The sequence below is a fragment of the Chiloscyllium plagiosum genome, unplaced genomic scaffold (genome assembly GCF_037043375.1).
Source record: "Chiloscyllium plagiosum isolate Xiang-an unplaced genomic scaffold, Cpla_swu_hap1 HiC_scaffold_16, whole genome shotgun sequence".
Lineage (NCBI taxonomy): Eukaryota > Metazoa > Chordata > Chondrichthyes > Orectolobiformes > Hemiscylliidae > Chiloscyllium > Chiloscyllium plagiosum.
In genome coordinates, this window is record NW_028270154.1 from 54,496,999 (window position 1) to 54,521,359 (window position 24,361).

Genomic DNA, 24,361 nt, shown 5'->3' on the forward strand with positions numbered 1-24,361 from the left:
TGGGCACGTTGATGAGGCTGCATGTGGAAAAACTCTATGACACATGCCAAAAAGTTTGATTGATTGCAAGTTGTGTCAGAACGCCTGTGGACAATGTAAAGTGACATGGAGACGTTTAGCACCAACTTAGCTTTGTACAGACCTTGGAGCCCATTCTTTACAGCATGGAAGTAAGTGGTTGACATCTCCATTTGGACAATTGACCAACCGATTATGATGCAGTATCTGATGACTGATATCTCATCTACCATTGCAGCACAAGCAACTGCCATCCAATGCCTGTATATTCCAGTAGAAATACAGAACTTTGCCCTCATGGCTGTGGATTGCAATCATCCGAGAGCTTTGTAGGGTATCCCAGCAACCCATCAATTTATTCTTCAATATGCATTAGGATTGTTGAGGTGTCACCCTGGAACATTGCGTCTTGCCTTCAGTGGATAGCCCTTGTCACTCAGCAGCCACCCTTAGTTTGCAATGAAGATTCAAATGAAGTGAACTGACACAGAATAAAGCCATCATAACTATTATTAGGACATTGGGCATTTACCTGCATGATTATTTGCATTTGGTTGCACACCATTAGGATGTTGAGAGAGTGAAAGCCTTTTGGTTCCAGCATAAGTCAGAGTTGATGTGCAACCCTCACACAGTGATGATGTACCTGCTGTCAATGACATGCTGTGCCAATGGGAAGCCTGAATTCACAATGTACATTCTCATTCTGTTTGCTTTTCTTTGGCATTAGATGATGAAATGTAATTAGAATATAGGGCCTCAACAAATCTCTAGCACAACAGTTGATAACAAATCGGAAGGTGTTGCAAATGCTTCCGTTTGAGGTTGGATAAGAGGTAGATACATAAAGGTTCATGTCACATTCACCTTCATAATCACTGATAATCCAGTGCTCACTCTGTTCTGAAGTTGTGGCTGCACCATGATTTCAGTGAGAAATTCCTCATGAAGCACTGACATCTCAAATATTAAAACTTGCTGAAATTCAGATGAAAGAATTACATCCTGAACTCCCAAGGTAGTTATGACTTCCTTTTAATGTACTACAAGTGGAAAGCCTCCTGGCGCACCTATGACCAAGAACTACTGATTTTGGCAAAAGCTTTGAAATTATTGACAACTCTGTCAGCATCTATCACATCATTCCCTGTTGACTTTTACCACTTTAAACAACGCCAGTTCTTGTAGAATTGAAACAACAGCAAGAGGAAATCAACCAGCAACTGATCTGTAAGTAGTTGATGATGCTTAAAAATGGTGAAGCTCCTTTTGGTGTTTTCTCAGATGACTACTCACGGCACATTATGGTATTTGTCACCAATCCTCCTTTGTTTTTGTCTTTATTTTGCCTTGGACACATCTGGTGAATTGTGGAAGAGGATATACAACAACAAGGTCTCTGAAGAAGAGACACAGTTCTCAGAAAGGTTTATAGCATGAAAAAAGTAACTGCAATTATGTTTGGTTAAGCATAATTACTAGGGAACTGATATAAAAATGTAAGCTCTTTCTGAAATCTCAAGCAGAACTCTTTTTCTCTCACAGGTTATGCGGTGATATCAGTAAAACAAGCTCTGCCAATGTAACATGAACATGAACTCCTTCAGAGCCATTGCTTTCTGTGACAGAGAATTTCATGTGCTTTCTGGCAAAGACATTTCTCCTCATCTCTGTCCTAAAAAAATGACCCCTAATTTTTAAACAGTGCTCTCTCTTTCTGGACACACTCACAGGAGGAAATGTCATTTCCACATCCACCCTGATGAGACCTTTCAGGATCTGAAACACTTCAATCAAGTTTATCTCTCACTCTTCTCAACTGCAGTGAAAACAAGCCTAATCCAGCCAACCTTTTCTCATAAGATTATCCATTATACATTGTAGAATATCTGATCCAAGCATTTTTCTACATAGCTAACCTATTACACATTCTAATTATAATTACATTTACCACTATCCATCTTCTCCCAGTCTCTGACTCCACGAATGCAGGAAGACTGGAGTTTTCACACTTTTGTTAGAATGCATCTTCTTAGGACTCAGAAGAATGATAGCTCCCTTGCTTGAGGACTGTTGATCTGGTTCTGATTTGTGGATCACTTCACCACTAGAGAATCTTCCAGATATCCTGCATGGAAGGATTCATTCTTGGTAGTGTTATTGTTGATCCATTACCTTATCTAATGTGTGACCCAAACAGCTGAAACCATGTGGCATTTTCCCAGATAACCACTCCACCTTTGAGGTCTTCTCACACTGCATGTTGAGAAAATGGTGGCAAACAATCAACTTTTTTTTTACACAATTTCTCTCAATGTTGAATACAGAGTTTGCCAAGGTGAAAAGCACTAACATTTTTCAAACCATGATAACTCTATTAATAAAAGTTCTATTTTTACTGATATATAAGATTGAGCAATAAACAGAAAAGACATAATAAACTACGCATTTTCAACTGTGCATTGATTTATTGATACAAGTTTCAAGTTTGATGGAAAAAAATTTCATCGTAGGATTCATTGGGTTATTAAAGTAATGCTGACTGTATTCTTGTGAAAACCTGCGTGCCGCAGCCTTTCAGAAAATGTCAACTTTAGATTCCTTTTATTGTTCAATAGTTATAAACAAAGTATACTGCCTGCTTAAAATTACATTCTGAACTGTTTACAGCTGATATGAAAAATGAAGCTTTCATTTGAAACATTTCTGAATGAACTAAATTTACTTACTAGATCTGCAAAGTGACAGATGGGAAGTTTGTCAAAACATAGATATTGATGTGTTTTAACTATGGTTCATGTTATGAGTAAAATTAGGTCTGAAACAACACATGAAATCAATGTTTATTTAAGGGTAAAGGAATACCTGCCAAGCTGCAATTATCTATCTTTTATATGTATCTTGAGACAGACATTTTAACTGGGTCAGAAAAGATTTACAAGAATGTTGCCAAGTCTAGAGGGTTTCAGTTATGGGGAGAGGCTGATTAGGCTGAGGTGTTTTTTTCATTGGCGTGCCAGAGGCTGAGGGGTCAACTTATAGAAGTTCATAAAATCATGAGGGGCATGGACAGGGTGAATAGCCAAGGTATTTTTTCTAGGATGGGGAGATCCAAAATTAGAGGGCATACGTTTGAGGTGAAAGGAGAAAGATTTAAAAAAGGGCCCGAGGGGTAATGTTTTCACAAGGATGGTGGTGTGTATATGGAGCGAGCTGCCAGAGGAAGCAATGGAGGCTGGTACAATTACAACATTTAAAAGACATCTGGATCAGCATATGAATAGGAGGGGTTTAGAGAGATATGGGCCAAATGCTGGCAAAGAGGACTAGGTCAGATTGGGATGTCTGCTTAGTGTAGATGAAGGGTCAATTTTTCATGCCATATGTTTCTGTATAACTGTCTGTCATGAGATGGCATGGTGGCTCAGTGGTTAGCACTGCTGCCTCACAGTGCCCCCAGGGACCTGGGTTCAATTCCTGTCTCGGGCAACTGTCTGTGTGGAGTTTGTACATTCTGCCCGTGTCTGTGTGGGTTTCCTTTGGATGTTCCAGTTTCCTCCCACAGTCCAAAGATGTGCAGGTTAAGTGAATTGGCCATGCTAAATTGCCTGTAGTGTTTGGTGCATTAGTCAGGGTGGGTTGCTTGTTGGGCTGAAGGGCCTGTTTCCACACTGTAGGTAATCAAAAGTGTCACATTACATTAGCAGTATTTTAATTTCCTTCAAATGCACATGACACTCATATTCTTTTAAATATTGTATATCCCATTCAGGGATGATTTATGACAATATTGATGCAAGCTTCCATTCAGTATGTATTCTGTTTAAACAAAACGTCAGCTGTAGTTTTTATACAGAAGCACATACTGACATAATTTAATGTTATTCAACCTACTTTAGGCAAATATAACAGTGTAGTTATATGAAAAATATTTAGATGATAGGGTTATCCTGTAATGCGATATGAGGTAGTCTTGATTTGTTATTGAAATTTCAGTTGCAGTCTTGGCCTTTCAGAGTATGTCTTTTTTTTGAATAGGAACACAGAGAATATGAGCAGGAGTAGGCCATTTAAGCCTTCGAAAACTTGCTCCTCCATTCAATGGTTGATTATCCAATTCAGCATCCTTTTCCCACTTTCTCCCCATATCTTTTGATTCCTTTAGCTTGAAGAACTGTATTTAATTTCTTCTTCAAAACATTCAGTGTTTTGGTCTCAATTGCTTTCTGTGACAGAGAATTTCATAGGCTCAACACTTTCTGGGTCAGAAAATTTCTCCTCATCTCTATCCTAAAAAAAATTCTTAATTTTTAAACAATGTTCCTTACTTCTGGATGCACTCATTGGAAGAAACATCATTTCCATATCAACTTTGATAAGACTGATCAGCATCTTATACGCTTCAATCAAGTCATCTCTCACTCTTCTCAACTCCAATCAAAACAAGCCCAATCTAGCCAACCTTCTCGCATCAAATTATTCAATCATTGTAGGTATCAACCTCGTAAATCTGCTCAGAGCTGCTTCCAATGCATTCACATCATCCATTAAACTGTAAACACTATTCAAGCTTTGGTCTCACCATTCACCCTGTATAACTGAAGCATAATGTCCTTACTGATATGTTCAATTACTCTTATAATAACAGATAACATTCCATTATCCTTCGTAATTATTTATTGGACCTGCATACTAACTTTTTGTGATGCTTGCATTAGAATCCCTTTGCACTTCAGAAGTCTGTAGTCATTCTCCATTTAGTTAATACTCTACTTTTTCATTCTCCTGCCAAAGTAAACAATTTCACACTTGCCTACATTATACTCGATCTGCCATATTTTTGCCCACTCAGTCAATCTACTTATATTGGTCTGGGATCCTCTTAGGTCATTTTCATAATATTCTTTCCTGCCTACCTTTGTGCTGTCTGCAGCCATGCCTCCACTCCATTTGTCAACGTTACTGATACATATTGCAAAATGTTGAGAACCCTGTTGAGACCACTGCAGGGTCCCACTCATCACATCGTGCCAATTTGAAAGAGTCACATTTATGCATGCTCTCTGTTTTTTCCCAGCCAGCCAGAAAATCTACTATTGATGCTCGTATGTTGCCCCTGCATCACATGTTTATAATGGTTACAATAATTTTAATGTGGCACCTTGTCAAGTGCCTTCTTGAAATCCAAGTTCAGTCCATCAATAAGCTCCCCCTACATCCACAGTGCATGGTACTTCTTCAATGAATTTGACTTAGTTGGTTAAACATTATTTTGGTTTTCACAAAACTAGGTTGTCTCCTGCTGGTTACTTTGGGTTTTTTGAAGTGCCCAGCCACAAATTCCATAACGATCACCTTCCCCATGGCAGAGGTCAGGCTAAGTGGCCTATAGTTCTTGCCTTCCTCCCTTCTTGAATCTGTTACATTTCAGTGTGTTTGGAATTTTCCAGAATCTAGCAAACTTTGGAAAATGTACTTATTCATGGAATGTGTGCATTGTCGGCTGGCTATCATTTATTTTTCATCACTAATTGCCCAGAGGGTAGTTAAAATCAACCAGAAAGCTGTGGGTCTGGAAGCGCAGGTAGGCTTGATCAGGTAAGAATAATAGTTTTCCTTTCCTAAGCAACATTAGTAAACCAAATGGGTATTTATGACACTCAACAGTAGTCAAGATTAGACTGCGTCTTTATTTCAATTTTCAAACCAGCTTTTTGATAATTTATTATCATACACTTGTCATGGACATTTAAAACATGCTGTCTCATGCACAGGCTAAAATTAAAACTCAATGAAGGAAAAATAATATTAGATTTTGATATTATTTCAGTTTTTTTTGTACCAGACATTTGGTTTCTGAGATGAATTGATGCTTTAGCTGAAGTACAAATCCTCTGAGCAGGGATTCTCAGAAAATGCAAGGATTTCCACAATTCAATTGCCGGTGTATCTGCTCTCAAATAAACTTGAATTTGAAACAAGTTGAGGGGGAACTCCTTCTCCCATTTTCAATATTTAGCTGTCTATTATCTTGGATGTGTAATGGTTTTGCAAATGGTTAGGTGGCATATATAATCTCTTTGACTCCAAATGGCTTCTGCTGTTATTCTTTTATGAGTAGGTAGTAGACATGGTTGCTTTACACTGGGACTTCTTACAAGTCCGAAGTTTCCAATAAGGTAATCACTTAGGCCAAGGTAATCACTTTTCATGCTCTGAAATTTAAAAGTGGCCAGAGTCTTTATGTTTGAGACAAGGAACCTTCACAATTTAATGAAAGTTTAGTGAGATCCATTTTGCATTTGTCTCACACATATTGAGCGTTGATGACTTTATTATCCATGTTGAAATAGAAAACCAAGTCACATGGCATGTTATAGTCCTTTTTGTTAATTATTCATCCTTAATAACTGTGGATTTGACAATTGGTTATTATTGCTCATAGTTGTTTAGACATTTGCTTGAGTTTTAGCTTGAGCTGATGGTATCAGAAGTTACATTAAATGCTGTAGCCGTTTTAAACAACTTCTTGAAACATAAATTTGCAATTTGTAGATTCTTCATGCTTGTGCTAATTGTGATATTATTTATAAAAGTATAAATTAGGATTGTCTTAATTTTGGCTTTAGAAATTCACTCACCAATCATCTTTACATGATTGTTAAAGATCAGATTTTTGAGGTTATTATAAATTTCAACAATTGCATAACATGCTCAATATTGCACAAGCTCCACATTATGCAGTCTGGCTGATTGGGACCAATGGAGAAAGTATGTGGATAGCTATCCCATGTTACATCATTGCTCAAAGTTAAAATGATCTCTGTTTCCTTTTTCACTCAAGTACACCATTAAGAACTTCAATACTATGCACAATATGAGTTCAGTCTTGTTTTAGCACAGCTTATAGGCAGTTTCAATGGCTGATTGATTATCCTATAAGCCTGGGAAAGAGCATCTCTTGAAAACAACTCAGATGTATGTCCCATTGCCAACTTACTTCATGACCTTGATGATTGAGCCAAAATGAAGTATCATAGAGTCAAAATTTACTTAGTGACATCAGGGAATAAATCTAAAAATGCCAAACTTCTTTCACATAAACATTTTAGACTGCAGCATCAACAAATCTGTCAAATCTGATGTGTCCGTTTATTCATGCTTATACCTCTATAATGGCCAGGTGATATGAAGAGAAATTGTAATTTTTTTGTGTAAAAATATATCCTCTCCTGTCACAATGAGCTGAATGATCTCCTTCTCTGATGTAACACTCCTGTGATTCTATCTTTCTTATGTTTAAATTCTTTGTTTAAGGATTTGCTTGCTGATACCAAGGACCATGTGCATTATCAATGATATCTCTTTAAATACAGTTATAAATATCAGTTCATGATAATATGTTAATGAAACACTATATCAAGTCATATAAATAAATATAAAACAAAACAGAACCTTTAATTAAATTGTAAAACAAACTTCTTCATATTATTGTACACATGTATGCATGCATGTACAGTTGGTAACAATCGGTAGTGTTTTAGTTAAAATAGATTGATGAGACTTTAGTGAAAGTATTATTTTACATTTGTTACAAATAATGTGTAAAACAAAATAGAACTGTTCTTTTAATAATCAATAATTATTTTAATATTGTGCATATGCACACAGGGCATTGGTATCATCAAAAAGATCACTAAAAACAAATGATCAACAAAATGGTCAGCCTCTTAAGATGGCTGCTGTAATCATTGGAAATAAATGTTACCTTCCAGATCTTTCCACAAGTCAAACTTTCTGCTTGAACAAAAGAATAGTTCAAACACTACTTTCAATGGGTTTTAGTGAGTAGCTATTTAAAAGTACAGAAATTCCTTCCTTGGTCTTTTGATATGAAACAGTCCTTTACCCATTTCACTCTACAACCAAAAATACAGAAAAAGAAAATGATACAGCCTATATAACATAAACTAACACCAATATCTTTGATATCTTAAGAAATTCATGAGTTTCACCATCTTTCCCTTTCTCTTTCTCTTGGCATTATATATCTTTGCATGTGAATGAAGTGCCACAGCAATTATCCTGTGTTTTGACTCTTATGTTAAATAAACCCTATCTCTAATTTCATTTTCAGGGATTTTGTTGTGAGTTTATATATAAGATTGAAATTTCAAAAATAAACAGGGTTTGGTCATACAATTTGCCCTACCTCAAAAGAAATGATAAAAACCAAAAATATTACATCAACAATACCTTGCTGTCTTGGCCTTGAGAGGATAAAATCAATTGTCATTTAATTCCCCCAATACCCCTGTTGTCTGGGAAACCTCAAAGTATAAACAGTAAAGACAAAATTTCCATGAACTCCACCATTCTTAATAATTCTGATCCCTTACCTCCGATCAGAATTTGTACATTTAACCCTTACTTGGGCAAGTTATTCAGAAAAGACAGAGGCAAGGCCAGAGTTTTCAAACATGGTGATCTGCCCTGTCCCCAAATCTATGGGGACACAACCTATCATATGCCAAAGTAATCTTGAAGAAGTTAGCCTCAATGGATGGAGAAGAGGAAGAATTTGCAAAATGACCAGCCTGCACTCCTGAAAATACAGGGTACTCTTTACAAAGGGCCCAACATATTTGATTTCTAAAGATAGATCGGCACCCTATCCAATGTAGCAAACCATGCTCAATGGTACGTACATTGTTACAGTTGCCATCCTTTTTGTTGGAATCCGAATATGTCCCCAGGGGCCAATGGCCCACTTTTTGCTTTGGTTCTACCACCTGATTCTTTGTATTTTTTTATGTCATTGGCACAATGATACCTCCATGGACATGTCTGCTTACTTATTTCAACCCAATTTTTTTTTAATTCACTCACGGGATGCGAGCATCACTGGCTGGCCAGCACATTTATTGCCTGTCACTTGTTGCCCTTGAGAAGCTAATTCATTGTGACACTGAGTCTTTTTATTTTCACTTAACACCTACCTTCAGTATTTTTATTAATAACAGAAGCACAATACTTTGAAAATTAAGTGGATAAATTTCAGCAACTCTCAAAAATCATATTTTACAAATAATATCAAGCTAGCTTAATTTTTCAAAGGAAACTGTCCACAATTTATGTCAGCACATATTCGGATGTCACAAATGATATGAAAGATTGTGAATTTGCAACGAGTGATTAGCAGACTTCAGGAGGACATATGTTGTTTGGACTAGCAGTATCACCCCAGCTTCTGCTTGACGCTGCTGCTCTTCTATATGCATCTAAACAATGTCCCTAATGGCCAAGACCGCAGGGCTATCTCCTGCTGGACAGTCAGCTGGAGCCTGGTATCCAGTAGAACCCCAGCTGCAAGGTGTGTTTCTCCCTTGCCCGCATGCAGAAAGGTGGGTGTGTGTAATTCAGTGGACGACCTGACAGTACAGCTTATAGTAAGATGGAGCAAAAATAGGGAGTGATTCTTGCTACGCGGATTATAATAGCAATCAAGTTAAAAATCACACAACACCACGTTATCGTCCAACAAGTTTCTTTAGAAGCACTAGCTTTCAGAGCGCTGCTCTGTCATTAGATGGTTGTAGTAATACTCCCAGTCTGACACCGGCATCGCCAAATCATAACAGCAATTAAAGCAGTGAGTTTGGTAAAATACACGCGAAAACCTATTTGGTCTCATGGCAGGATTTACTTTTCGAAATCTGAAGAATTCACTCAATGGGATAATCATAAATGTCCAGGACTTGTAATATTGGGTTTGAATAGTGAATATTTGTTTTACATTGACTGGATATGCTTGAAGAACAATAATAATCACTTTAAAATGTTTTCCAATGTTTTGACAGGAATAAAAACATGAATAGAAGAGTAATTGGAATTTGAACTCAGATAATTTTATTGGCAAACACAACATGGCATTCTGCATAGCTTTTAAAGCTGTCATGTGAAGACTATTGTTTCTCATTATGTTTTGCTGAAGAGAATTCTTCTGTTCTTCTGCATAGTTGACGCTGGGTATAGTACCAGCTTGTCTTAAAAAGTAAATGTTTCTACCAAATTCCCATTGAAAAACAAAAATATTTTTCTAGGAACTAGTACCCTCTGGTATTTTTTGCTTTTTACCAGAAATCACATTAAAATTATTTTAAATCAACCTGTTATGACACACCTCTGGAACAATTTGGACTTGAACTCATTTTTTGGGGGGCCAAATGTAGGGATACGACTCTTGTATCACAAGAGTGCCTTTTCAAAAATTTCTTAACATAGAACATAGAAAATTACAGCGCAGTATAAGCCCTTTGGCCCTCGATGTTGCGTTGACCTGTGAAACCAATCTGAAGGCCATCTAACCTACACTATTCCAGTCTCGTTTCCTGATGAAGGGCTTTTGCCCAAAACGTCGATTTCGTTGCTTTTTGGATGCTGCCTGAACTGCTGTGCTCTTCCAGCACCACTAATCCAGAATCGTCCATATGCCTATCCAATGGCCATTTAAATGTCCTTAAAGTTGGCGAGTCTACTACTGTTGCAGGCAGGCCGTTCCACGCCCCTACTACTCTCTGAGTAAAGAAACTACCGCTGACATCTGTCCTATATCTATCACCCCTCAATTTAAACCCCTCATGCTAGCCATCGCCATCCGAGGAAAAAGGCTCTCACTGTCCAACCTGTCTAACCCTCTGATTATCTTATATGTCTCAACTGAGTCACGTCTCAACCTTCTTCTCTCGAAGGAAAACAGCCTCAAGTCCCTCAGCTTTTCCTTGTAAGACCTTCCCTCCATATCAGGCAACATCCTAGTAAATCTCCTCTTAATTCTTTCCAAAACTTTCACATCCTTCATTTAATACGGTGACCAGAACTATATGCAATACTTCAAGTATGGCCGCACCAGAGTTGTGCACAGTTGTAGCATGATCTTATGGTTCTGAAACTCAATCCCTCTAACAATAAAAGCGAACACACTGTATGCCTTCTTAACAACCCTATCAACCTGGGTGGCAACTTTCAAGGATCTATGTCCCTGGACATTGAAATCTCTCTAGTCATTTACACTATCAAGAATCTTACCATTAGCCCAATACTCTGCATTCCTGTTACTCCTTCCAAAGTGAATCACCTCACACTTTTCCGCATTAAACTCCATTTGCCATCTCTCAGCCCAATGCTGCAGTTTACCTATGTCTCTTTGTAATCTACAATATCCTTCATCACTATCCACAACTCTGCCGACCTGAGTGTCATCCTCAAATTTACTAACCCACCCTTCCATGCCCTCATCCATTATAAATGACCTGGATGAGGGCATGGAAGGATGGGTTAGTAAATTTGTAAATTAGTATAGTGGACCCAAAGCACATCGTAGTAACTGAACGCCAGGACGAATATTTCCCATCAACTACCACCCTCTGTCTTCTTTCACCTAGACAATTTCTGATCCAAACTTCTAAATCACCCTTAGTCCCATGCCTCCATATTTTGTGCAATGGCCTATCATGAGGACCTTATCAAATGCCTTACTGAAATCTATATACACCACATCAACTGCTTTTCCCTCATCCACCTGTTTGGTCGCCTTCTCAAAGAACTCAGTAACATTTCTCAAAGTTCTCAAAGAACTCAGTAACCCTTCATAAAACCATGTTGACTATTACTAATTAACTTCATCCAATTGAGATGATTATCAATCCTATCTCTTATAACCCTTTCCAACACTTTACCCACAATCAAAGTAAGGCTCACAGTTTTATAACTTCCAGGGTTGTCTCTACTCTGCATCTTCAACAAGGGAACAATATTTGCTATCCTCCAGTCTTCTGGCACTATTCCTGCAGACAATGATGACGTAAAGATCAAAGCCAATGGCTCAGTAATCTCCTCCCTGGCTTGCCAGAGAATCCTAGGATAAATTCCATCTGACCCAGGCGACTTATCTATTTTTACGCTTCCAGAATTGCTAACACCTCCTCCTTATGCATCTCAATCCCATTTTAAACCTTATGAGTAATTATGGATGATCTTTTTGTTCAGATTGTCAAATAGTGGTTTTTTTTATTTTGTTCGCTCTCAGTTTTTTGGTACAAAATATTTTCTAATCACCCTGTTCAGGCTTGTTATGACATATCTCTGGAACAAGTGGACTTGAACACATTCTCCTAACTCAGAGACAAGGACACTACCACAGAATCACAAGGACTCTTAATTTGGTGACACCATACTAAATGTCAATTTATTCAATAACCATCCAATTGATCTCAATAATACCTGACTATATTTCTCAAAAATATAATTTCATTGATCTACAAGCAATTGGATTGCTTGGTCTTGAAAAATAAACCAACTTTCTAAATAATCTAAATAATGTTGTTGGACTTTTGATTCTGAAATTAGTATTAATTTAATTGTATGATATTGTATAATAAAGTTGGATCAACTAGATTTAATCACATATCATTGGACCTTAATAACAGATGTCAGTTTTGTCAGCAATAAATAGATTGCTTGATAAATCCCCAAATGATAACAACAAAATTTGGCAGAATTCAATTCCAATTTTAACATAGATTTGCATCAGTAATTATTTGCAACATTTTCCCAGACTTTAATAAGAAACAATTGCTATCAGGTGGCTGTGACCAATGAACGTGAAGGTACAACTTGAATATTGATACTTACTTTCCTCCCCTCTTTGGGGATTTAAAGTCTACTTTGGATTTCTTGGCTATGAATCCATACCACAAAATTGATTTTGATTTTCACTTTGTTTCTTAACTTCATTTGTGTTCTCAGATGGAAACCATCAGCTCTTGGAGACATGGCTATTTTAATTCTGGTAGTTTATCCCTTTGACATTTCTCTTCCTTACATTAAATCCACTTTGTTATCCTTGGCTCCTTTAAGTCTGCAATAGAATATATCATTAACAGTTTGCAGTTTATGCTAGAAATAAGCAAATGATTGATAGGATGTGTGAAGAAGGAAACAGTTTTTATGATGTGCCACATGCAGAACCAGAAAAAGTAGGAATTGACACAGATTGCAGAATTTCTCCAAGTCCAAAGTGCCACCAACTGCTACATGTAGCATCCAAGCTCCTTTAGATGATCACTTTGATGAATTGCAAGGACTTCCAATTCACTAACGGCAACCATGTGATCCCAGACAAAGGTCTGTATATACCTCCCTGACAGTTGTAATAACATTTCAATCTTGCATCAATCAACCATTTTGCTAATTCTTTGCTCCTGCTTTAAATTGAAGGGTGATAGATAGAGGACAGATGTCAGAGGTAGGTACTTTACTCAGAGAGTAGTAGAGGTGTGGAATGCCCTGCCTGCAACAGTAGTAGACTCACCAACTTTAAGGGCATTTAAATGATTATTGGATAAACACATGGATGATAATGGAAAGTGTAGGTTAGATGGACTTCAGATGGGTTTCACAGGTCAGCACACATCGAAGGCCAAAGGGCCTGTACTGTAATTCAACTAAGAAACATCTGACCTTCATGTGGATTCACTTATGTTAATAGACAATTTGTCACAGCTCCTGCTCTTCCAATTCATACTTGTGAACTGTAAACCAAATTAACCACATTTATCTTACAACCTCCAAATTTAAAAAAAAACCAACAAGATTTGTGCGATTTCTGTTTAGCATGAATTAGAAAACATGCAAATTTAACAACAGTTAACAGGCAAGTAAAAAGGTGAATTGCATTTTAAATAGCCAATAGATCAGAGATATCTTACACAACCAAAGCCACCTGCATCAATCCTGCAGACAACATGTGCAATTCCAAAATTCTCTAACTTAGCTGTTCCCACTTTCCAACACAAGTAAGTGGGCCTTCAAATTAAGTTCACTGACAACCAAATGCTATCTAAGTGCGCCCAGCCTCAAAGTTACGATCACCTACACAGTACATGGCTGCAGACCTTCTTAATTAGGTTTCTGACAGTCTTGATATCATAGATTCCTCAGACTCCTTTATCTTACCACTTCAATAAACCCCTTAAATGGCTTGGTTGGTTCAGGCAGAACTAAAGCGACAGCAATAAAGTTTTTCAATTCATTCTATCTGCTCCAAACTTATCTTCAACTTTCTGCCTCTTTCAACTCTTATACTTGCAGCTGATGTAATGTAACTTCTCCTGTTGTAGCATCTTTGTCTCTGACCACACCGTTTATTTCTTAACTTCCTAACTGACTGCAAAGAACATACAAAAATATGAATTAAGAGAAAGTGTGGGCCTTTGGTTCCTGAAGTCAGATCCCCTATCTAATATTGCTTCCAGATCAATTTCCAATAGAATAATGTTCTCTTTCAAAGTGTTGTCGCTAAAGCCTGCAGCTCTGTAACATTCGACAGGACTACAACCCAAATATGCTTAATAGTATGCCTTTGACTTGACCTTTCTTTCTGCTGGCACTTTGTGCTGTGTGCATTACCTTGTGGTACTTTTAATCCAAATATCACTCAGATGTGCATCTTTGTGCTAGGTTTGGGGGAGCAATGACTGGGTGATGATAAATCTGCGAAATGGTCATCTCTCCATATTTAATACCCAAAATGCCCCCAAAAACCTAGAAAAAGTGCTCTCTAGTTACCTTGGTGGGTGTCAATGCTACAATACCAGTTGGAGGGCACTTATGTGTTCAATACTTCAGGCAGAATGCACGTTATGGTCATTGGGAGTATAGAGACAAGGTCTGCCAATTTGGCATCATGAAATTTGAGTTCCCTGAATGGAACTATTAATCTGGTCCAATTTGCAAGCCCTGGCTGATATGTACTAAAGTGAAGGACTGTTCATGTTTTCCTGATAGGCCTCAGTCGAGTTATTTCAGAGGCTTCTTAGTACAAGGCCAGGTCAGTACCTGAAAGTAGTGTTGAATCCATTGCACATACAAACTGAGTCCTAATGCATGTATCAGGCCATTTTGTCAATTTTAACTATCAATAAGTGCAGGGTCACAGTCAGCATCCAGCAACTGAAACAGCATTCCTTAAACAGACAGCACACAAAAGGCACTTGCTTACTTTATTTTTGAGCGTGGAGGAATTTTAAAGTCAGAGTATCTATTTAAATTAACAGTTACCAGACAAATTGGGACTCAACTAGGAGAAAGTGAGGACTGCAGATGCTGGAGATCAGAGCTGAAAAATGTGTTGCTGGAAAAGCGCAGCAGGTCAGGCTCAAAGGAGCAGGAGAATCGACGTTTCGGCCATAAGCCCTTCTTCAGGAATGAGAAGTGTGTGCCAAGCAGGCTAAGATAAAAGGTAAGGAGGGACTTGGGGGAGGGGCGTTGGGAATACAAAGGGTGGAAGGAGGTTAAGGTGAGGGTCATAGGTCGGTGAGGGGTGGGGGTGGAGAGGTCGGGAAGAAGATTGCAGGTCAAGAAGGCGGTGCTGGGTCTGAGGGTTGGGACTGAGACAGGGTGGGTGGGAGGGGAAATGAGGAAGCTGGAGAAATCGGCATTCATCCCTTGTGGTTGGAGAGTTCCTAGGCGGAAGATGAGGCGCTCTTCCTCCAGGCGTCGTGTTGCCACATTCTGGTGATGGAGGAGGCCAAGGACCTGCATGTCCTTGGCAGAGTGGGAGGGGGAGTTCAAGTGTTCAGCCACGGGGCGGTTGGGTTGGTTGGTGCGGGTGTCCGAAAGGTGTTCTCTGAAACGTTCCACAAGTAGGCGCCTGTCTACTCAATGTATAGGAGGCCACATCAGGTGCAGCGGATGCAGTAAATGATGTGTGTGGAGGTGCAGATGAATTTGTGATGGATATAGAATGATCCCTTGAGGCCTTGGAGGGAAGTGAAGGGGGAGGTGTGGGCGCAAGTTTTGCATTTCTTGCGGTTGCAGGGGAAGGTGCCGGGAGTGGAGGTTGGGATGGTGGGAGGCGTGGACCTGACAAGGGAGTCGCGGAGGGAGTGGTCTTTCCGGAACACTGATAGGGGAGGGGAGGGAAATATACCCTTAGTGGTGGGGTCTGTTTGGAGGTGGCGGAAATGACGAAGGATGATACGATGTATATGGAGGTTGGTGGGGTGGTAGGTGAACACCGGTGGGGTTATGTCCTGGTGGTGATTGGAGGGGCGGGGTTCAAAGGCGGAGGAGCGGGAAGTGGAGGAGATGCGGTGGAGAACATCGTCAACCACATCTGAGGGGAAATTGCGATCTTTGAAGAAGGAGGCCATCTGGGTTGTTCGGTATTGGAATTGGTCCTCCTGGGAGCAGATGCGGCGGAGGCGAAGGAATTGGGAATATGGGATGGCATTTTTACAGGGGGCAGGGTGAGAGGAGGTGTAATCTAGGTAGCTAATGTCCGTGTTGAGTCGGTCGTCCGAGATAGAAATGGAGAGGTCTAGGAAGGGGAGGGAGGAGTCTGAGACGGTCCAGGTAAATTTGAGGTCGGGGTGGAAGGTGTTAGTAAAGTGGATGAACTGTTCAACTTCCTCGTGGGAGCACGAGGTAGCACCGATACAGTCATCGATGTAGCGGAGGAATAGGTGGGGGGTGGTGCCAGTGTAGCTGCGGAAGATGGACTGTTCCACATATCCGACGAAGAGGCCGGCATAGCTGGGGCCCATGCGGGTGCCTTCTTGACCTGCAATCTTCTTCCCGACCTCTCCGGCCTATCACCCTCACCTTAACCTCCTTCTACCTATCACATTCGCAACGCCCCTCCCCCAAGTCCCTCTTCCCTACCTTTTATCTTAGCCTACTTGGCACACCCTCCTCATTCCTGAAGAAGGGCTTATGCCCGAAACGTCAATTCTCCTGCTCCTTTGATGCTGCCTGACCTGCTGCGCTTTTCCAGCAACACATTTTTCAAATTAAGACTCAATGCCTCTGAACCAGAGGGAGGCAAAGTGGGTACCAGAGTGGCTTTCCTTATATGAGGAAGTGTGAAATGTGATATCTTGTCCATGGTACTTTTTTTTTCACCTTTTTTTCACTGGGACACACTGCTCAGGTTACTTGATAATATCTGAACATTTTAGACCCTCATGATACTACACCTGTTTTGGGTAATGAATTCCCTGAGCAGCTGCAAAAATCAGCTGGGCGGCACGGTGGCACAGTGGTTAGCACTGCTGCCTCACAGCGCCAGAGACCCGGGTTCAATTCCCACCTCAGGCGACTGACTGTGTGGAGTTTGCACGTTCTCCCCGTGTCTGCGTGGGTTTCCTCCGGGTGCTCCGGTTTCCTCCCACAGTCCAAAGATGTGCAGGTCAGGTGAATTGGCCATGCTAAATTGCCCGTAGTGTTAGGTAAGGGGTAAATGTAGGAGTATGGGTGGGTTGCGCTTCGGCGGGTCGGTGTGGACTTGTTGGGCCGAAGGGCCTGTTTCCACACTGTAAGTAATCTAATCTAATCATTATGCCAGTATATCCAATCCCAGGTACAAAGCATTTGAGGTGAGATCACTTGGCTTTTATGTTTAAATATTCATGAATTACAGAACTATTTGGACTTACAACAAAAGAAGCAGTTCCTAAGTGTTACATGCTTTGCTCTTTGAATGATATATTAAGATTAAAAGGTGTGAATTTTCCTCAACTGTTCCATTCACCAACTAGAAACAGCCACGAAACTGAGTAGTAAGCCTATAACCATCAGTCTACTGTGACTTTACCTTTCCATTCTCCAATGCATGAAAAGCTACCAGCAGAACTTTTAGCACCCACACTGAAAAATGCCAACAGCCCCTGGTTCGTAACCATATATCCTTGTTGCGGCCTCTGATCCAGTTACTGTCTGATAATAATGGTAGTCTCTGGAATAGTAGTGGCATGTCCCTCGGTGTCATAGAGCAGCCTCTTCTTGCTTCCTAAAATCCTCCAGAACGTAGCTGTTAACATAGAACGTAGAACATTACAGCGCAATACAGGCCCTTCAGCCCTCAATGTTGCGCTGCCCTATCATACTAATCTGAAGCCCATCCCACCTACACTATTCCATGTACGTCCATTTGCCTGTCCATTGACGACTTGAATGTACTTAAAGTTGGTGAATCTACTACCGTTGCAGGCAAAGCATTCCATACCCTTACTACTCTGAGTAAAGAAACTACCTCTGACATCTGTCTTATACATATTTCCCCTCACTTTAAAGTTGTGTCCCCTCGTGTTTGCTGTTCCCATACTTGGAAAAAGGCTCTCCCTGTCCACCCTATCTAACCCTCTGATTATCTTGTATGTCTCTATTAAGTCACCTCTCAACCTTCTTCTCTCTAATGAGAACAGCCTCAAGGCCCTCAGCCTTTCCTCGTAAGACATGCCTACCATAAAAGGCAACATCCTAGTAAATCTCCTCTGCATCCTTTCCAAAGCTTCCACATCCTTCTTATAATGTATTGACCAGAACTGTACACAATACTCCAAGTGTGGCTGTACCAGAGCTTTGTACAGCTGCAGCATAATCTCCTGGTTCCGGAACTCAATCCTCTCTATTAATAAAGGCCAAAACACTGTCTGCCTTCTTAACAACCCTGTCAATCTGGGTGGCAACTTTCAGGGATCTGTGTACGTGGACACCGAGATCTCTCTGCTCATCTGCACTCCCAATTAATCCAGTACTTTGCATTCTGATTACTCTGTCCAAAGTGTATCACCTCACATTTGTCCACATTAAACTCCATTTGCTACCTCTCAGCCCAGCTCTGCATCCTATCTATGTCTCTCTGCAACCTACTACATGCTTCGTCACTATCCACAACTCCACCGACCTTAGTGTCGTCCACAAATTTACTAACCCACCCTTCTAAGCCCTCATCCAGGTCATTTGTAAAAATGACGAACAGCAGTGGACCCAACAGCGACCCTTGCAGTACGCCGCTAGTAACTGGACACCAAGATGAACATGTTCCATCAACTACAACCCTCTGTTTTCTTTCAGCAAGCCAATTACTGATCCAAACTGCTATGTCTCCCACAATCCCATTCCTCCGCATTTTGTATAATAGCCTACTGTGGGGAACCTTATCGAACGCCTTGCTGAAATCCATATACACCACATCAACCGGTTTACTATCATCTACCTGTTTGGTCACTTTGTCAAAAAACTCAATAAGATTCGTTAGGCATGACCTAACCTTCACAAAACTGTGCTGACTGTCCCTGATCAGATTATTCTTTTCTAGATGGTTATAAATCCTATCTCTTATAACCTTTTCCAACACTTTACCAACAACTGAAGTGAGACTCACTGGTCTGTAATTACCAGGGTTGTCGCTACTACCCTTTTGGAACAAGGGAACCACATTTGTCTGGTCGGCACGGTGGCACAGTGGTTAGCACTGCTGCCTCACAGTGCCAGAGATCTGGGTTCAATTCCCACCTCAGGCGACTGACTGTGTGGAGTTTGCACGTTCTCCCCATGTCTGCGTGGGTTTCCTCCGGGTGCACCGGTTTCCTCCCACAGTCCAAAGATGTGCACGTTAGGTGAATTGGCCATGCTAAAATTGCCCGTAGTGTTAGGTAAAGGGGTAAATGTATGGGAATGGGTGGGTTACGCTTCGGCGGGTCGGTGTGGACTTGTTGGGCCGAAGGGCCTGTTTCCACACTATATGTAATCTAATCTAATTTGCTATCCTCCAGTCCTCAGGCACTATTCCTGTAGACAATGATGATTTGAAGATCAATGCCAAAGGCTCAGCAATCTCTTCCCTTGCTTCTCAGAGGATCCTAGGATGGATAGATCCATCTGGCCCAGGAGACTTGTCTATTTTCACACTCTGCAGTATTTATATTACCTCTTCCTTGTGAACCTCAATCTCTTCTAGTCTAAATGCAAGTATCTCTGTGTCTTCCTCGCCAACATTTTCATTTTCTATAGTGAACACTGTCGAAAAATATTTATTTAGTGCTACCCCTATCTCCTCTGACTCCGCACACAACTCCCACTATTATCCTTGACTGGCCCTAATTTAACTCTCATTCTTTTATTCCTGACATACCTATGGAAAGCCTTAGGGTTAACCCTGATCCTATCTGCCAACAACTTCTCATGTATCCTCCTGGCTCTTCTGAGCTCTCTTTTTAGGTCTTTCCTGACTTCCTTGTAACCCTCAAGCGCCCTAACTGAGTTTTCACATTTTGTCCTAACATAAGCCTTCTTCTTCTTCTTGACCAGAGATTCCACTTCCTTAGTAAACCATGGCTCACGCGTACTATATCTTCCTCCCTGCCTGACAGGTACATACTTATCTAGGACACATAGGAGCTTTTCCATGAATAAGCTCCACATTTTTAATGTGCTCATCCCCTGCTGTTTCCTTCCCCATTCTACACTTCCTAAATCTTTCCTAATTGCATCGTAATTTCCCTCCCCCCAGCTGTAACTCTTGCTCTGTGGAGTACACCTATCCCTTTCCATCACTAAAGTAAACCTGACAGAATTGTGATCGCTTTCTCCAAGGTGCTCACCTACTTCCAAATCTAACACCTGGCCAGGCTCGTTACCCAGTACTAAATCTAAAGTGGCTTCGCCCCTTGTAGGCCTGTCGACATACTGTGTCAGGAAGCCCTCCTGCACACACTGGACAAAAACTAACCAATCTATAGTACTCGTACTGTAGTGATCCCAGTTAATATTTGGATAGTTGAAGTCCCCCATGACAACTACCCTGCCTCTCTCACTCCTATCGAGAATCATCTTTGCTATCCTTTCCTCTACATCTCTGGGACTATTCGGAGGCTGATAGAAAACTCCCAGCATGGTGACTTCTCCTTTCCTGTTTCTAACCTCAGTCCATACTACCTCAGTTAACGGGTCTCCAAACATCCTTTCTACAACTGTAATATTGTCCCTGATCAACAATGCCACACCTCCCCCTCTTTTACCATCTTCTCTGTTCTTACTGAAACATCTGAATCCCGGAGCCTGCAAAAGCCATTCCTGTCCCTGCTCTATCCATGTCTCCGTAATGGCCACAACATCGAAGTCCCAGGTACCAACCCATGCTGCCAGTTCACCCACTTTATTTTGGATGCTCCTCGCGTTGAAGCACACACACTTCAATCCAGGTTCTCGCTTGCTAGTGTCAGATACTTGATTTTGGAACTCTCTACTCTCATCCTCTTCTGTACCTGTCCTACAATTTTGGTTCCCATTCCCCCTGCTGTATTAGTTTAAATCCACCTTAATAGCTTTAGCGAATTTCCCACCTAGGTATTGGTACCCCTCTGGTTTAGATGAAGACCATTCTACTTGTAGAGGTCCCACCTACCCCAGAAAGAGCTCCAATTATCCAAAAACCCAAAACCCTCCCTCCTGCACCATCCCTGTAGCCACGTGTTCAACTCCTTTCCTCCCTATTCCTCACCTCACTAGCACGTGGCACGGGCAACAAACCAGATAAAACACCTCTGTTTGTCCTAGCTCTAAGCTTCCATCCTAGCTCCCTGAATTTCTGCCTCAAGTCCCCATCTCTCTTCTGACCTATGTCGTTAGTGCCAATGTGGACCACGACGTGGGGCTGCTCTCCCTCCCCCCCGAAGGATCCCAAAAACACAATCAGAAACATCACGGACCCTGGCACCTGGGAGGCAACACACCAACCGTGAGTCTCTCTTGTCCCCACAGAACCTCCTATCTGTCCCCCTAACTATCGAGTCCCCAATGACTACTGCTCTGCTCCTCTTCCCCCTTCCCTTCCGAGCAGCAGATTTCTGCTGGTAAGTCATCCCCCCCAAAAGTATCCAAAACGGTATACTTATTGTTGAGGGGAATGGCCACAGGGAATCCCTGCACTGCCTGCCGGTTCCCTTTCTGTCCCCTAACTGTCACCCATCTATCTTTTTCTTTTATCTGGGGAGTGACTACCTTTCTGTAAGTCCTGTTAATAATCTCCTCTCCCTCCCGAATGATCCGAAGTTCATCCAACTCCAGCTCCAGTTCCCTTACGCGGTTTTCGAGGAGCTGGTGTTGGGTGTACTTCCCACAGATGTAGTCAGCAGGGACTATTCAGCCTGAGGCCTTCAGTAAAAACATTGCTACAGTTGTCAGAGCATTTTTGACTCCTTCAGATTTTTTCTGTGACTTCTGACCTGCACTGGATATTCTGCTTTAGCGCTTTTATGGTCCACAGTGTTAGGGTGCCCTCTTGCTTACAGGCATACAATAGAATCCCATCCTGCATAACTAATGAACTTTAGTTCAAGATTTGAGCCCCTAGCAAATGAACAGAAATCCCTCTCCAGCCATCCTCCAGCAAGAAAAAGGGAATTCCAGGCCAAAATGTTTTGCATTTGAGTCATAAGAGGATTTGGATTTAATTTTGATGGACACTAGGAGGCTCAGAGGAAGAGAGGAATCTTGCCTTTATATAGATTAAAAGAACAGAGCATTGACATTGTTGCTGCACAAAAGTTTGGTAAGACTACAGCTGGAGCACTGGGTGCAGTTCTGGTCACCTCACTACAGGAAGGATGTGATCACACTGGAGGGGGTGCAGAGTAAACGCACCTGGATCTTGCCTGGAATGGAGCGGTTTAACTCTGAAGAGAGGCTGGATAAGCTCTGCAGAACACCTGAAAGGGGACCTGACTGAGATGTATAGGACATTAAGGGGAGTGGACAGGGTGAATAGGAAGCAGCTGTCTCATTTAGTTGAAGGGTCAGTATCAAGGGGCATAATCTTAAGGTGAAGACTTCAGTGATTGTAATGAGGTCAATCAGTTAGACAGCATAGAATATGAGTCCCCTGACTGGGGCTGTTAATTTCGTGCAACCAGGGACCCCTGGTTGACAGATAAAAAGTGGAGTATTGATAACCTGAGAGCTGTCTCTGTGGGAGCTGTACCAGAACCAAGGACTTTTCACGTGTAAATAACAGGTGACCAGGTGACAGGATATCGGCCCCTCTGAAGTTATTTCAAAGACCAGGAGATTTAGAGGGGATTTGATGAAAAACATTTTCACCCTGAGGGGTAGACAACCTCAGGAGTACAAGAGGGAGGGGACCTCAGAACCTTAAAAGGTGTGTGGATGAGCACTTGAAATATCATAGCATTCAAGGCAATCAGCTAAGTGCTGGAAAGTGGGATTAGTGTAGTTAGGTTGGTATATACTTAATGGACCGAAGGAACTCTTCTGTGCTGCTTGCCTCTGTGACTATGTGATATCCTAAGAAATAGTCCCTGTGACTGCAGATATACTATCGTCTCTGCGGTCATGTAACATTGCTAAGTACATTTAATTTTGACATGTGTAGTCTCGATATTTTTCTTGTTCCTGTTGGAACTTCCAATTGTATAGCATATAACCCAGAAAATATGTTTCAATTCACTAGTTCTCCTTGCAAAGCCACCCACATCTATCTGTTTTTATATAGCTCCACTCAAATTACATGTACGTGATATTACATGTATAATTTTTATTATTTAAAATATTTTACATGAATGCTCACAATTACTAAACATGGTAATGAAAATGGGAGTAATTTTTTTAAAAGAACAGTATGCTTAATGGCAAGAGTTTAGCATTTTTCATTCATCTTTGAGATTTGCAAACTAATTTGACTGCTGCCTTTGTGCCATATATGTTAAAAGTAACAGTGAAAGTATTTGAAATTATTTTGAATTTATTTGAAACGCGGCTCTGTGTAAACCAGAAGAGTCCTAAGAATGAATATTTTGCCTCCAAGAGATCTGGGAATCACTCACAGAACAGAGAAGCAGATGTTTGTTTGCTCATACATTCATGCGTACTTTCATGCGTAACATTCCTTAATAACAGCAGTTTCAATTGACCCCCATATCTATTACAATTTTGTCCAATTGGAGCTAAAGTACAGAAAATCACATGAGGCCCTAAAATTTTACATCATTTATATAATAAGTTCAGATATATACATGCTTATCAAACAAACTTTGTAGTCTTCTAATTCACAAGCTTAGGCCTAAGTTTAACATAGAATTTTAAGATCTGCCTCTGACTCTGTCCTCCCTACTCCCCAGATGAAATCTGTCTGTTCTACTGGTTTGTAATGAGAAATCCAGGAAGATTTGAATTTCAGCATAATGTCAATTATAGAGATGCTAGATTTTATAGATCAGACATAGCTATGTGTAAATATCAGTTGTTGTTTATGTGCTTCTTGAGTATCCCCAGGAATGGAAAAGCAGAGAACCCCCCTGGTCCTCACCTTCCACCCTACCAACTTCTGCATAAACTGCATCATCTGCCAACACTTCCACCACCTCCAAATGGGCCTCACCACCAGGGATATATTTCCCTCTCCACCCCTTTCCACTTTTCGCGAAGACCGTTCCCTCCGTGACTACCTGGTCAGGTCCACGCCCCCCAACAATCCACCCTC

General features: G+C 40.9%; 1 long non-coding RNA gene across 4 annotated transcripts; it reads right to left on the reverse strand.

The window, feature by feature from the left end:
* Positions 1-1,252: 1,252 nt before the first annotated feature.
* On the reverse strand, positions 1,253-24,219 carry LOC122556925 (uncharacterized). Of its 4 annotated transcripts, none has more exons than XR_015759781.1 (4): positions 17,675-24,219; positions 12,712-12,937; positions 1,970-2,274; positions 1,253-1,417 (listed from the first exon to the last, which is right to left on the reverse strand). It is a non-coding gene; the product is annotated as an uncharacterized LOC122556925 (long non-coding RNA). The 4 variants fall into 4 exon arrangements; XR_015759782.1 differs by lacking the exon at positions 17,675-24,219 and adding an exon at positions 7,787-7,937 and having other exon boundaries at positions 12,712-15,241; XR_015759780.1 differs by lacking the exon at positions 17,675-24,219 and having other exon boundaries at positions 12,712-15,241.
* Between the last annotated feature and the right edge of the window lie 142 nt (positions 24,220-24,361).